General features: G+C 46.1%; 1 protein-coding gene across 1 annotated transcript in view; it reads left to right on the plus strand.

Annotated features, from left to right (window-relative positions):
* Nucleotides 1–12,105, plus strand: part of WWOX (WW domain containing oxidoreductase) — a 977,838-nt gene that overhangs the window by 49,276 nt on the left and 916,457 nt on the right. The gene's annotated exons all lie outside the window — the stretch shown is intronic.

Raw genomic sequence — 12,105 nt, forward strand, 5'->3', positions numbered from 1 at the left:
TAAGCAAGCGCTTGACTTTTTTTTTTTTTTTTTTTTTAATTGTCAGATAGACACGCCGGATAAACACATGGAGATTTTAGTACAGTGCATAAAGTTTATTGCTCTTGGAATAACGTTTTTCTTTATTTTTAAAGTCATATTCTCTTTGTTTATTTTATGAATGAAAGGGCAAGCGAGCCTGTTATTATCCACACGTTTGTTTATGGTTCATTGTCAATGTCATCTTCTTTATTAGTCAGAGGTTTGAGAGTGTTTACTCATTCAGCTCATTTATTAAGAAAAATAAAATGTGGTTAACGCCGTGTATGCAGCTAAGAGTTTGTTATGCTTACGGTTTGTAAGATTAGAAGGCGGTGGGGGCGGGGGCAGTGGGCTTTAACCTTATCTCTGTTTTTCACTTTTTGCTCTTCTCTCTCTGTGTGGATGTGGGTGTTGCGCACAAACATTGACCGAAGGCCTGCAGTACTCTTGAGGCTAAGGAATCAGCATATCAAACAGAACAGAGTCCCTGTCCTCCCCTGGGCTTGCCTTCTGTAGGAGAAACAGACTGTTAGGGGTCATTACGTTTAATACCGAACACACTGCCGAGTTGTCATAAACACTGTGAAGCCCGGTAAAGCAGGGCGAGGGACGAACAGGTGTAGTGTGGACTATGTGAGGTTGGGCAGTTCGCAGAGAACCCTCTGAGGCTGTGACGTCTGACCCTCGGATGAAGTAAGGCAGCAGGCTGCGTCAGCGCCGGGGGGTGTGTTTTCTAAGCAGCGGGAGCGGCATGTGCAAAGGCCCAGGCATGGGAGCGTGCCTGGAGGATTCAGGGTCAGCAGGGAGGCTGGTGCGGCTGGAGCCAAATGGCAGGGGAGGAGGGGGACAGAGGTGCTGCGGGGCGTCACTGGGACCTCAGAGTCAGCGAGGAAGAAGACACGAGCGGGTCTGAGCCAGAGAGTGGCCCAGGTTGGTCACTTGTGTAACAGGATCGCTGGGCTTCAGTGTGAAGTGTAGACCGTGTTCGTTCGTTCGCTCGTCTCGTATTTGTGTATTTATGACGTGGACCTTGTCATAGGTACTGCGGTCTTCTGTTAAGGAAACCCTGTCTTTGTAGAACTTTCAGCCCAGGGTGGAAGTATGATTTAACCAAAGACACGTAAACATCAGTGAAAACTTGACACGGCAGTACTAGGTCCTAGGAAGCGTACGTCGTTCTTGGAAATGGTGACTAACGCCTGGACGCGGGGACATTCAGAGACCCCGAGAAGGAAGTGACTGAGCGGACATCTCAGGAAAGACCTGGGGGGGTGGGGGGGGGGACGGACAGAGAAGGTCAGACTGGGCAGAGGGCATGGACTGTGTGGCGGCCCTGGGAAGAGGAGACCCTCGAGTGGCTGGGAGCAGAGCGGGAGGGCGGTCGGACAGCCCTTGCCGAGGCCGTCTTCCTTTCCTGGGCGCTGTGGAAGACTTCTTGCCGTCCGAAGAAACACACCATGGTGCCTGTAGGAGAACGTCTGATGTTTTGGGTTTGTGGAGTCTGCTTGGGATTCTCTGTCTCTCTCTATCTCTGCCTCTCCCCGGTTCATGCTCTCTCGAAAGTAAATAAATAAACTTTAAAAAAAAAAGAAAAGGAAGATTAATTTCTGCCTTTTCAGTATACTTCAAATGAAATATTTCCAATTCAGTAAATCTCTTTTTATGTATTTAAAAATTTTTTTAATGTTTATTTTTGAGAGCACGAGCAGGAGAGGGGCAGAGAGAGGGGGAGACACAGAATCCGAAACAGGCTCCAGGCTCTAGGCTCCGAGCTGTCTGCACAGAGCCCGACGTGGGGCTTGAACCCACAAACCGCAAGATGATGACTTGAGCTGAAGTTGGATGCTTAACCGACTGAGCCACCCAGGCGCCCCTGAAATTCAGTATATTTCAAATGAACCCTTGTCTTGAGTTCTGTGGATTCATTTGAGTTAAATTAAGACAGAAATAACAGGGCCCATTTTTTTTTTTTCTGAGGGTCTTACCATCTCTGTGAGTCTAAAGTTAAGTAATAACCTATATTAGGTGATGTAGTAATCACTTTTAGAGATGTAGAAGGCAAAAAATGGTAACATGTGCATATGGTCTGAATGTTCGTACAGGACCGGCAAGGTATGAAATAAAAAGTCAAAGTCCCTCCCAGGCCTTCTCTTGGAAGGTAAATACTATGAACCATTTCTTGTATATTCTTTCACAAAAGTTTGTATATACTGGTAAACATACACGTACTGTTGTGTACTTGGAGTATTTCAGTGAATCCCGTAAGATCTTTCCTTGTCAGTGCGTATAGATCCACCTCATGTTTTGAACTGTTGTGTAATCTCCTTCGTGTGCTTATACTGTAATTTAACTGAGCACTTTCCCTTTTCTTGGACCTTGTGTTGTTTGCCTTGTTTCGCTGTGCTAAGTGACACTGTCTTAAAGTTCAGTCGCTTGCGTTTTCATCCAGTGTTCCATCCAGAAAGTTACATAGGGCAGAATCTTAGCGGCGGACTCATTGATTCAAAGGGCATTTGTACTTAAAATTTTGGTAGCAGCTTCTCAGCTGGCATTGGGTGGTATGATACCAGTTTGTCTCGCTGCTGGAAGAGTATTTAGCAACAGGCAGTGTCAAACTTGCACAGTTTTGCCCATTTGATGTTATTCCTAAACTAGCAAAAAACTAAATTCAGTGGCCCTCGTAATACTGCAAGAACCATATTGTACGATGTTACTAATACGTAAACTTGTCTTAGAAGGTAATGCTAAAACACAAATGTTTATGCATTTCAAAGATTATCTTTATTCCTCATATGTGAGAACAGATACATTTTGTATTTAACTCATTATAACCATTGTTTTATGGAGAGAGGCAGAAAACCCTGGATCTGCCCTATTTAGCCTTAGTTAAGTGGGGCCTTCGCAAGCCTCTTAATCCATTTAGTGCCTCGGTTTCCTCCTCTCTCCTTCTGACAAAGAAGGTTGAATGGTATGAGCTTAAAGACCCACCATTTTGTTTCTCTTTCTTGCATTTTAAGCCAAAATTGGGTTTTGGGCGTAGGTTTCAGAGGACAGAACGTATCCTTGTACACTTTCATGCTACGATGTTAGTAACTTGATGTCCACGGGCAAACAGTGCTCCCAGAGGAAGAGTTACCCAAAAGTATTCACTGTCAGGCATGTGAGTAAAGGAAATGGGAACAAAACAAATCTTACTCACATGGTGGTCCAAACATTTAAATCAGATTTTGTAGGTTGTACACTGATCTCTGTGTCCTGTCTCATCTGTTGGCTTATTCCCTGCGAATATCGTTACACTCTTTCCTCATTTCCCCTTAGATGATGATTATGGGAGCTCAGATTTAGCACCAAAGGCCATTTTCTGTCATTGCGTTATTACCATGGTGCCTGCCTTCGAGATCCACCTGGAGCTCCCCTCACTACCCCACCCTCCGTACATGCTGGTTTGGTTTCCTTCAGGCCCTGCCTTACCTCATCTCTGCGCTGGGATTTAACCTGGCACATCCTTAAATGCCACCTCCTTGTGTTTCTCAAGGTCAATTTGATTGACTCCAGTTTTTCCAGCTGCTAGCCAGCTTGAGCGTGTTCATACTTTATCCGCGATGAATCCTATCAGTAGCAGAGCCGGGAAGGTACTGTAGCATATTGGTGCCTCACGGGAGGTTCTCGAAACGATCCAAAGTTTTTTGTTGCAGCAAAAGCTCGCTCAGAAGTCTGTGGGCCGTTTGGCTCAGCGCTGGCTCGCATGTGCCAGGGCTCCGCGGGCCTTCTCAGCTTGGCTCTGAAGATGGAGTTCACGCCTCCTTCCCCAACTTGTTCTTCCCTGCCTGGTCTTTCTATTCCTGCCTTCACGGCACATTCTAGAACTGCTGTGTTCCAGAACACGCGTGTCTGCCTCCAAGCCAGCGGAACATTATTCTCCTGCTCACCCTGGGGCACCTGACAGCCGCTCTTTATTGAGTCCCTGTCATGTGCTGGGTCCTGGGCAAGGCACTTCATATCCCTGTTCAGGAGATACAAAAGCCTGGTCTTCTCCATTTTCTAGAAGAGGCGGTGGAGGGCTCAGGGGTGAAGGGGTCCTCCCAGAGTCACGTGGCTGACGAGCACAGAGGCAGGCTCCTGGCACTGTTGGCACACTCGGCCTCCAGTCCCAAAGTCCGTCCACCTCACGGCGTGGCTTTTCTCCCAATATTGGCGTCATGCATGTTCATTACCTTTCAGGCTTTGCTTTCAGAATTGCTAGATGCTGGTTGAGGGATTAATTTCAGGATTAACCCTGTGTCTCAGAGGAAGCAATACTTAGGTATCTTACTGTCCTCAGCAATCCCTTTTCATTCAAGACATCCTTTATAGAGTTCTCAAAAACACTTTTGGGGGGGGGGGGATCTAGCTATTTAGTAAAACATAACTTAAATGAAAACACATTCCATATGGAATTCTATTAAGAGCCTATACGCAATTAAGACTGCTAATAATTAATTCACGGGAAAACGCCCTCCTGCTGAGATGTTTGGGATGCTCGAAAGTTAGTAATACGAATTGAAAACAATTAAAATCGGATAACATGGACAATATAGAAGTAAACTACCCTCTTAAAAGGCCAATCCATTCAGCATAATTTAAAAAGGAGGGAGGGTAGGGAGGCCCATCAGTCCCCAGTCATATTTCAGTGAATTATCTCTGGATCTGGGGTTCATGCCTATGTTGTTAAGTTGCCCTCCGTATGAGGATGTGATCTACCCCATTCACATCCTTAAGTGGATTACAGACTAGTGTCCCCTCTAAGACAAGCACCTGTTTTTTTTTTTTTTTCCTGGGTATTCCAAGGAGCCCACGGAATGGGCTGGCTGATTAGGTAGTTTACTCTCCTGTTTTCAGGATGGCGTGGATTCTCTTTTAGTTAGCAGCACTGTCTCTATGGTAGGATTCCATGCAAGTTCTCTACATTTGGGACATGATAGGTGTGTCTGAATCCCCGCTCTGCTGTGTGGTTTAGGATTTCCTTTACTCAGTAAGTACTTCTCCAAGGATGGTTTGTTGCTCTGTGTGTGGAGATGTGGCCTGTCCCATTCTCCACCCTGAGATCCGAGGACCTCCAAGGGGGATTGTATGCAATGAGCAGTAGTTGATGAGGTATCAAAATGTACTTTAGAAACAACCGCAACCAGACTCCGGCAACCCAGGGTAGAGCTCTTGAAAGGCCTACCGGGGGGCTCCTACTTCCTTCCTCCTCTCTCACCTTATTACCATTCCTGAATTTTTAGATTCTTATAACTTGGGAACTGAGGCTTTTGGTTCTGGGGAAGAAGGAGATTGAATAGCACCGAAGCAGCTGGGACTGAGGTCCCCCTCCTGTCTACACACACATCAGTTGTGTGCAGGAGGAAGAGCGGTGGGGCCGTGGCTGGGGCTGCTAGGGGGATTGAAAGGGCAGGGGAAGCAAGCCCGCCTCGTGAATGCCAGGCCCTTAGCTTATCTGCTTATTATGTAAGAGAGTTCACATATGGGGGCTGCCCATTGGCGAAATGTGGGGCCCAGTGAATGTGCTGAAGTTCTAACGTCTACTGGAGACTGAGATAACCGAAGAGTTGGCCAGAAGTAGCCTGGTCCGGGAAGAGGGGCTGACGGTCCTCCGCTGGCATTCTTATGCGACCCACTTGCGAATCCTCAGACTGTGGCTTGGACCTGTTCCCCTGTCCTAAGGGAGGAGTGACTCAGCCATGTTTAGTTTGGTGAGAAGCTCTGGTCCCCAAGGAAGACTTCAAGTCCATGCTTTTCTGACTTGTGTTTTCATTTGGCTTAAACCTCAGGTCTTCCTGGGAATGGTTAGGACGGTGTGCTCTTGGCCAGGAGAAGGCAGCCGGGATCCAGCTCAGCTGCTCTCATTTTCTCCTGGGTGTGTTAGCCAAGATTCCCGAGAGGTCTAGAGAAGGCAGGCTGGGTGGGTCTCAGGGTGCCTCCTGGGCAGATGTCCCTTGGTGGGGAACGTCATCTCCAGCTGATGACCACTGCTGTAAAATATGCTGTGTTCTAATGGCGAAGCATAGAAGCAAATACATCCTATGACCTTGAGTGAATTCCTTAAGTTCTTCAACTACGGTTTCTTCATCTATAACAATACAATAATTCAGACAACAATATTTATGCCAGGAGACATAAGCGGCTCTATTAAATGCATTGACCGTATGCATGTATAGTCTTTAACGCATTGCTGAGGGTAGATTGAGTATTCAATTAAATTTTATCTGCTATTAATAACTATAATAATAATTTCTTATTTATACATGAAGGTACGAGTGATGCTTACTCTTCTTAACCTCTCCAAGTGGCTTCAAGAGTTGCTTTAGGGAGGATGTTTATCAGCATGATTCAAATGGGGTTGCAATGAATTCTTTCTCGGTCTTCCTGTGTCTGGACTCCTACATTTTATTAGATGTGTATTTAGTTTGTTGATTAGTATTTTCCAGTGAAGCTCATATTAGCACTCAACTGTCATTTGAAAAGCCATCTTAATTATTTATGAGATTGCTTTTTCTTTTGTATTTACAAAGAAATACACTTTGCATATATTTAGGAAAGATGATTAAGGGATCAGTCATCAGGAACAGCGAGCGATGGCTTATACCAAAATGGTTGTTGAGAAAGCAGGGAGATGAGGGGTAAAAAGAAAAGATTTATTAGTCAGAGGTAATGGGATATGCATGTGTCAGGGAGAGCGCATGCCTGGTTGGTTGTAACCACACAGTCTGATGCTGGCGAGACTGAAGTGTCATCATTATTCCAGTTTTCAATAGATTTGATACGGGGGCTATTTATCTCGTTGGAGGGCAGGCATGTGGAAAGCTGCCGGTATTATGTCATGGTGCAGCCTCATTGATAAGCATCAGAAATCATGATTTTAGTTGTGTTTTCAGATATAGAGGACTTGATGCCAACCAATGTATTCGGCACATGGGTTCGACACTTGACTTTGCTGTGCTTTTCGGAGACACGAGCCCCCTATGTTTTCATGACATGATACTGAGAGCGATGGGGTGGGATGCCTAGTGCTGAATTGCATGCCCTCTTAAGAGCCCTGGAGGAATTGAGCTACTGTTAGGCTCCCTCAGATGTCCTTTATGATCTGGTGGAGCTGTGGCATTTGTTGGAATTTGCCCTTTGGTAATAAAAGCTGACATCCTTTAACTTGACTTTCCAGATCAAAGGCCTTAGGTGTGGTGGGATGCCTTCTTTTATGTGGCAGGGGAGTGAGCAGCCTTTGGGGTGGGTAATTTACAAGCTCGATGCCCGTCTGAGCTGGTGACTTGGCTCGGGAAAGATGGTTGTCATTCAACACATCACAGTAGGGCTCATCCCCGTCGTTTTGAATGATCTTTAGCTAAACCAAAAATATAAAAACTATTAATATTATTAACAGTTGTGGATTATTGGGAAAAATTCATCTGAAATCAGCTGCTGGATTGGTTCCTCATTTCTTAGCTTTAAAAAATTGTTTTTATGTGTTAGTATTGGATTTTCAATAAATAAAGTATGGTATAAACAAGTCTGCGAACCAGCAAGAACCATATAAACCACTTGCTTAAATCAATAAGCGCGTGCGCACACACAGGTGAAGATAAAGTTCTAGAGTTCTCCCTTAGGACACTTCCATTTTCCAAATGTCATGGTGTGATCATCCCCTGCAGATGGGGTTAGGTATTCATATGTATTTCTCTACAAGGCATGATGCTTAACATTTAGCAATGAAATATCCATGTTATGTGTTAAACCCACTTTGCAGATTTGGCATTGGAGGGTAGAGGGAGTGAAAAGGCCTGCCTGAGCTCACCCAGCTGGGAGCTACAGGGTGGAACCTGGGTATGAAACCATATTTGCCTGACTCCAAAGCCATCTTGCCACCTAATCCCAAGTTCCTGGTGTGTGTTATATCAAAAGACTGGCCTCTGTAAAGACTTAGCCAAAGATTGTATTCATAGAGGTTTGGGCGTTTCTATGTGAGCATTTTTCTGTTCATGATAATAAGGGTACTGATACCCCAGGAAAGAGAACTTCTGGGTGCCTTGTGGTAATCTGACGTAGCTGGTGTACCTCATGTCCCCAAAGGAAGCTCATTCCTTCTGTCTCCTTCCCAGACTTAACTTCAAGTGGCATACAGGGGATTTACTCTTCTATTTGAGTTGCGTCTTTGACTTTTCTTGTCACGGGCTCAGGAAAGATTCTGTGTCAGGCAATAAATTATGCCTCTCCCTCATCGACATAATTGTTTGCTAAAATATTCCGAGTTGTCTGTATCTCCACAATGCTCCAAACTTGGGCTTGGTCCTATCCTCCAAGTTTTTTGTTTCATTTCTCATTCCGAAAATTTTGCATTGACATCGTCTTGGGTGTCATTCATTGTTCTTTGATCGCTGTCTGTGTGTCTTTGTTTTGCGTTCTTTTTTTCCCCTGGTCACTGCTCTCAGTCTTGAACCGAATCTTTCAAACTTTATATCCATTGTAACCTTTGTATAACGAGGGCTGTGATTAACCGTGGAGTTTTAAAGAGTGAAAGTCGAGCATAAATGGCTAGATCCAAACCATCACTCCCAATCATGTGAAACCCAAAGCAGATGTATCCTTTCATTAATATGGGGTCCCCTGAGTTCTTATTAAGCAATTTTGACATAGTTTGAAGAGACAGATTTCATCTTGAGATGGTGTTCAGCCACTGGTTCAAAGGCCTCCTTCTGGCCACTAGGCATTTAGACTCTGTTCATTACTTAAGAGGAAAAAAATATGCTTGAGACTGTTTTTCATATTTATTATGGGCCATTTACAGAGAGTCTCAGACATTGCAGGTGTTAGATTAAACAGAGACGAGAAAGAATAAAACCTCCTACACAAGGACAAATATGGAGATACAGTATAGACAAGGCAGCCAGTCTCTGAATGGAGCAGCACCCACTGTAATAAATCAGGGTTTACTTTAACTGTGTATTTAAAATAGACTAATATTTAATTTATAGGGAGGCAGCCCAGTGGAGTAGAGGGAACCCCACCTTTGGAGTCTACACAGGCTAGGGAGTGTATCCAGTTTCGAGCACATGCTCACTGGGTATCCCTGGGCAAATTTGGTTACGTCCTTGATAGCTCTTGGTCATGGTAAGGATGAAGTGAAGTAACACATATTGTGATCTTGTGATGTATGACAAGAAACATGTATTTGGTCTTCCTGCCTGTTTCTGGAGGAGCTCCTAAGAGCCTTGGACCTTCCCAAGTGAGGAGAGCCCTATATAGAGATGTCTTTTGTTAAGGAGGTGAGTTTTGGGCCCCACCCAAAGATGGGGGCCTGTTTCCAGTGAAGCCAGCTGTGTGATGAGAGGTTGGAACTTCGAGTCCCACCCCTGGACCCCTGGGATGGGGAGAGGGGCTGGAGACCAAGTTCAGTCCTCAGTGAGCAGTGACTTAATCAGTCATGCCTGATTGTAATGAGGCCTCTGTAAAAACCCAAAAAGGAGAGGGTTCAGAAAGCTTCTGGGTTGGTTAACACACAGAGATCCTGGAGAGTGGTGCCCCTGGAGAGGGCAAGGAAGCTTGTGCCCTTTCTCACATATCTTGCCCTGTCTGTCTTTTCCATCGGACTGCCCTGAGTTACATCATTTAATAAGAAACCGGTGGTCTAGTGAGTAAAATGTTCTGAGTTCCATGAGCCACTCACTGTAGCAAATCAGTCAAGCCCAGAGTGGGGGTTTGGGAACCTCTGATTATAGCTGGTCTGTCTGAAGTACAGGTAACAGCTAGACTTGGTGACTGGAGTCTCAAGTCCAAGGAGAGGGTTGTGGGAACTGCCAGTCTGTAGCCTGTTGGTCAGAAGCATAGGTGACCGCCTGGGCCGGAGCCAGTCTTGTCCCACTGAACCCATAACCTGTAGGATCTGATGAGATCTCCAGGTAGATGGTGTCAGAACTGAGGCGAATTCTTGGACACCCTGCTGCTATAGGGGAATTGTTGGTTGGTGTGGGGACCCTTTCCCCTGCTCCGTGTTGGAAATTGGGTGTCAGAAGACATATCCTCTCTTGTACAGAATGTGGCTCCTAGTAAAAACTCAGGAAACGGTACCTGCTGGACAGGCTGATTTGCTCAGCATTTCCCTAAATTAGACAAATAGTCCCAGAAATCTTGTTGGAAAATGTATTTCCTTTCTACCCCCCCCTTTTTTTTTTTTTTAAATAAATGATCAGAGTACGAGGACACAGCCAAACCTGCCTTCATCTTCCCATCAGTGTGTCCTTTCATAGCTAAGGTAAGGAGCAGGCGCTTCCTTCCCTCCCAGGGAGCAGAGAGGTGACTGTCCTTGTCCCCGGTGCTGATGGTGTGGAGTTGGCCTGCCTTTTGCAGAGCCTGGGGTTGCTGAGGGAGAAGAGTGGAGAAAAATCCACTTGGTGCTCCTAGGGGGCTCCTGTGGAACTAGTCCCTCCACTGAGTCAACTAGGGGATGCAGACATTACTAGAAGGAGGCCTCAGAGGTATTCGTGGTGTTTTTAAAATCTGCCCACAGGTTCTTTGATACTCTTCTTAGGAGGTGGAACCCAATTGTCCTCCCCTTGAACGCGGGCTATACTTAGTGATACCCTTAATGAATAGCATGTGGCAGAAATGATGGGAGTAGGACTCCCAGGAAGGGTCGTAAAAGGTGTGCGGCCTCCTCCTTGCCTGCTGTCTTGGATCACTCCCTCTGGGGGAAGCCAGCTGCTGTGTTGTGAAGATGCTCAGGTATCCCTGTGGAGAGCCCCACGTGACAAGGAACTGAGGTCTTCGGCCAGGAGCCTCGAGAGTGAGCCCCCTTGGACCCCTCCAGCCTCTTCAAGCCTGCAGGTGACTTTGGCCGACAGATTGACGGCAACCTCACGAAAGACCTTGACTCAGAACCACTCAAGATTCCTGACCCCATAGAAACTTGGTGCGGTAACGAATTCTTACCTGTTGAAGCCACCACGCTTTGGGGATACGTGTTACATAGCGGTGGGTAACGCGCATGGGGGTCATGCCTCAAGGGGAGAAGGATCTCTGGAGAGGAACAGGACAGTGAGTTCAGTGCAAGACATGAGCACTCGCCCAGCGATTGCTTCCAAATGCAAGGAACCTTAAGTTCTTAGGGTTTCGTCAGCTGTCCAGGTCACCTTGTTTGACCTCTTTCCCATGTGCACACCACTCACACAACATCCTGAGCAGAGATCTCCAGGCCTTGGCTCCTGCTCTCCTGCTTGACGGGGAAGCTCCTCCCTGCCAGGCAGCACCTCCGAATGACAAAGGTCTCTCTTAAATTGAAGGCAGCGTCTTTCTCCGAGCGTCTCCTACCCACCGGCCCCGGTCCTGCCCTCCGAGTTTCCCTGGGCTGCCTTCTCATCAGAATCCGCCTAACACCTGCATCTCTCAAATTCCCTAAATAATAAACCAAAAGTTATTGTTACTAAAAGTTGGCGGTCAGGCTGGCCCCTCTCCTCGCTCTGCAACCTCTGTCTCCTTTTATTATTGGGGTCTGGGATGCGCATGGCAGGGCTTGGCAGCTGGGGGGATCTCCGTCTGTCGCCGCATCCTTCTGCAGGCGGCAGATGCAGAGCCCAGACCCGCTTTGCCTTCCCTGGAGTTAATGAATCAGTGTGAATGAAGCGCACAGTCTCCTTTTAAATGACTGCCGAACACTGCGCTCATTTACCCGGCAGTTCTCAGAGTCTAATTGTTCCAGCCACAATGTGATCTGTAAACTGGGTAGCTGGTAGAAGCTTCAATGCATCTTTGTAATGGCTTTGTTGTTGTTTATTGAGAAGGACTAATTAACTTTGATTATTGCACTAATATTGTGGCACTTTGACAGCCTTTCAGATTTATGACTCTGGGAAAATAAACAAATGAAATGCAGGTGCTGGAGCAGAAAGAATAAGTTATTACTGAACTTTAATTACTTGGAATGTGTAGCCAGGAGAGAATTAGTTGATGAATTACAGGATGCTTAAAATCTACATCAAATTGTGAGCCATCTGAAGACAAAAATGAAAAGGGGGCTGGGAGGGTGCTGTTTTTAAGGCAGAGGAGGATAGGACACAT

This window comes from Panthera onca, chromosome E2 (genome assembly GCF_046562875.1).
Source record: "Panthera onca isolate mPanOnc1 chromosome E2, mPanOnc1 haplotype 2, whole genome shotgun sequence".
Lineage (NCBI taxonomy): Eukaryota > Metazoa > Chordata > Mammalia > Carnivora > Felidae > Panthera > Panthera onca.